This window comes from Pinus tabuliformis, chromosome 3_2 (genome assembly GCF_031772625.1).
Source record: "Pinus tabuliformis cultivar Carrire ecotype Pingquan chromosome 3_2, CPIR1, whole genome shotgun sequence".
NCBI lineage: Eukaryota > Viridiplantae > Streptophyta > Pinopsida > Pinales > Pinaceae > Pinus > Pinus tabuliformis.
This window is the reverse complement of record NC_142302.1, coordinates 15,740,174-15,744,221: the sequence shown is the minus strand read 5'-3', so window position 1 is coordinate 15,744,221 and position 4,048 is coordinate 15,740,174.

Genomic DNA, 4,048 nt, shown 5'->3' with positions numbered 1-4,048 from the left:
TCACTGCGAGTCCTCCTCTGCATTGAATTCGATCTTTAAATGTGGCAATAAATTTTAAATGGTAACAAAACATCATGTGGACTTTGTGTGGCTTGGACCCAAAAAAAGGTCTTTTGTGCGTGGCATTAATGAGTAACCATGGGTGGTGGCGATGATTTATTTTATCGATGTTTTGATGTTGTCCGACTATTGGGTAATAGACCGTAAGAAAAAACAAATTATTTTAATGTTTTAAAGATAATTTTTTTGGGACAATTTGCTTTTTCATCGGGTTGTTGTATTCTTTTATTTTTCTATGAAGCCTCACAATAAATTCTCTTAATTTTTTCACAAATTTCTTGCTAAATAGATTAGTCCAATAGCTAGCTGAAAAATATTTGCATAATATTCTGTTGTATTCAAATGTCTCACATTCTAAAATGAAATGCTTCTCTATTTCCACTTTTTCTTAAAAATAAAAAATACACTCTTTTCTCCCACACTTTTGGCATTTTTGAGCCCCTTGTTTCACAATAGAGTTTATGAGAATTAGTCCTTATTTGAGCAATAATAATTTAGTCTCTCCAAGAAATATTGGCATCTATGTATGCTTTTTGTTGATGATTATGAGTGAGATTAAACACTTCAATATACTACCTTTTTTTTCTCCCTAGCTCGATGCTTGTAGAACTTATCCATAACAAAAGCTTTTACCTCTTTACTATTTATGTGACACATGTTCAAGCAAATACCTCATTTACTAAACCATTTGTTATTTTTTTGTATGTAAGTTTTATTTCTTTTGCACAATATGTGATTAAAGACAACCTTAGGTCATCTCCCTCTTCCATTTGCTCAATTTTTTTTAAATATCTTATGACTCACACCATAGCAATTGCTTCAATAGGAGCAGCCCTTGTTTCACTTAACAATATACCATAAGGAACTGCACTTTTAATTTTGAATTTGTTTGTAATCAAACACTTATGAATTCTCTCAATTTGTTTCCACTGCATGTCAGATGTACTGTTGGCCCAGAGTTCACAACCATACAGAATCACCGCAATCACTAGAAGCCCAAAAAGAGTTTGAGTCGTTTTCCAACCCCCCAAAGTTTTTTTCTTTCTACAACCATCCCAACTTAGATTTTTGTTGAAGTCAATTCCGAGTTATTTGTAATCCGTAACTTCTTCCATAATGTTTCCTTCAAAGTAGAACTTATGCTCGTTAGTTTTCGTTTTTAGAGAAAACCACTACTTTGGTTTTGCTAATATTGACTTGCATCCTCACTCTTCTACAAAATTGCTCAATGGATAGTAAGTGCTCTTGCATACCAAGAGCAAATTTAGCAATCATAATAAGGTCATCTACATGCAAAAGAAGCCTTATAGCAAACTTGTACAAATCAATTCCAAATATGCTTAGACAAAATGAATTCTAATGACACACATAAAGAGTGGGTGAAGGTGGCTATGCTAGTCATGGACAAAGAATTTTATTTATTTTTTTCCTCATTTCATAATATAAGTTGGTGAGTTTTGTATTATCATTTTTTTTATATGTGCTTATTTATTTTGTAATGTTATCAATTATATGATAAAAAATATATAGATTTACTTCTTTGTATATATATATATATATATGGTATTATAAAGTTCATAATATAACTTACATTAAGTTGTGATTTTTAGTGTATATCTATCATATTTATTAGTTTAATTGTGTTCTTATATGCATAAACTAAGTATAATTAATTATAATAATAATTATTAAATTTCTTAATTATTTGAATTTTGATAAAATATTTTTAAAATTTTTATATCGTTTATTTTATTTTTTTAATTTATAAAAAAAATTTACATGAATATAAAGAATGTACATTTTATTAATATATTTAATTTTATTTTTTTCTTTGTAACTCATTACTTATAAAATTTGGGAAGTAAGTCAACGTCTTTATTTATAAAGTGTTCAATTAAAAAATGTTATAAAGTTTATTTATAAAGTGTTCAATTAAAAAATGTTATAAAGTTTATTTATAACACTCCAGTTTAGTTATAAAGTTAGACCACTATCTACTATATCAATCCTATGACTCCCATCAACATCCACACTCACAAAGCTTATTTGGTTCTTACTTTGGTCATGTTTTGGAATGGACTTCTTAGTATAATATTCTACCAAAATCTACATTACTTTCAATGGTGGATTCTATTCTTGCTCCAGAGTAGCCAATTTCTATTTCAATGAAAAATTATTTTCCATATGATCCTTTGCACATATCCAACATGAAAGAGGAATATTTTATTTCCCTTTACTTCTCTGCTTTGATCCATGTACTTTTGAATATTTCCCCTTTTGTTTGTCATCCTTCTTCTTACCCTTTCCACCATCATGTTGTCTTCCTTCTATCTTCCCATGATTCCAAAAATCTAAAAGATTATGTGTTGTGTTGATAGTTGCTGCAAGAGATTACACATTTTTTCTCCTCAACTCAGCTTGTTCCCATGGCTACAACCCAAACATAAAATCAAAAAACCAATATTTCTTTGACATATCCTTAATTTGAAAAATGAGCACAAAAATCATTTGATATAGCTTTGAATTCTTGTTGTCTTCTTTATATTGTATAGTCCAAACTGCACATAAAAAGCTTCATTCCTTTTTGCACATGTAGTGATACTATGAGTAATATAACTAGTTTCCAAATCTTCCATCCTCGATCTCCACCACAATTTGGTTGTCCCTGTGAAATATGTAGCAACAATCCCTACTTTCGCTTAATCTAAGCATCCACTCATCTAACCTCAAACACTTCTCAATATCCCAACAGAAGTTTCCTAGTACCTTTGCAATGTTTTTACCATCATATGTCTCTAGTTCTTTTTCGTTTACCCTTATTAAGGTGTTGGAATAATTCTATTCAACTTCCTTCCTTAATAATATAATCATTCATTCACCTTCTTTTTAAGTTGATCCATTTTTCCCCACCAATATGGATTTTCTCGGTCAACTTAGACATCATATCAATCAAAATTTGTCTACCTGCATCTATACTCTAATCATGTGAACCATCCATCTCCATCTGTTATAGAATACTCAACCTTTATACTAGAAAAAATGGTCTTGATAAGAAAGACCAATAAAATGAGAAGCCAACATAATATTTCCCTTATGGAATTAAGCATAGATATACCCTAATTGTAATATACCTATGTTGCTATAATGTGTTTTCTTTTATTAGAGTGAGTTATGTTAGTAAGAATGACAATAAAGCCATCAAGTACATTGAAATCTTTATGTAAATAAATAAATAATTTTATTAATAAATAAATAAATAAGGGAATTGAAGTACTTTGGAATGAACCATTTCAATATGAGATTCTTGTCAAAGAATGAAAAACAAAATTCTCATTGGTAATGAGATTAGGATAATTCTTTCCTGATAAGGATTCTATATAATATTCTAGATAAGTTTTAATTGATAGGAGAGAAAATCCATTAAATCTCTTTGTTGGGGAAAGATGCTAAGATTGGATAAGCATAAAGTGATGCAGGAGAGAAATGTAGGATTTTATGAAAAAGCCTAGGCAAGTGGATAAAAAGGACCACAAAAGCGGGACATCGTTGAAGGAAATTAATCATGAAAGAAATATATTAAATACCTATTGAAGGGATCAATAAAGGTTGTTGATACCCTGGCAAGAACTTTCGAGCTTGGGGGGTGAAATGGAGGAATACAATTCTAGATTGGGTACGAAAAGTTGTGAAATTCCCAAGTATATCTACTGGTGAAACTATTTGTATCAACCATTATTTTTTCTTCTTATTAGGAACAAATCTTATGTAAATTCTATATTCCTGAGTTATTAGTGGTATAAATTTAGTTCTATGAAATCTGATTTATCATAGAGATGCAAGGAATTGGTGATTTGAAGTGTGATTCTGTGTATCGAAATTTGAATCAGATTAGAGATTGAATTTACGATTGTTCTGAAAATCATGCATCTTACTATATTAAAATTTAGTGTTATGAAATAAAACCCTATTGCTGTAATGTATATAAATA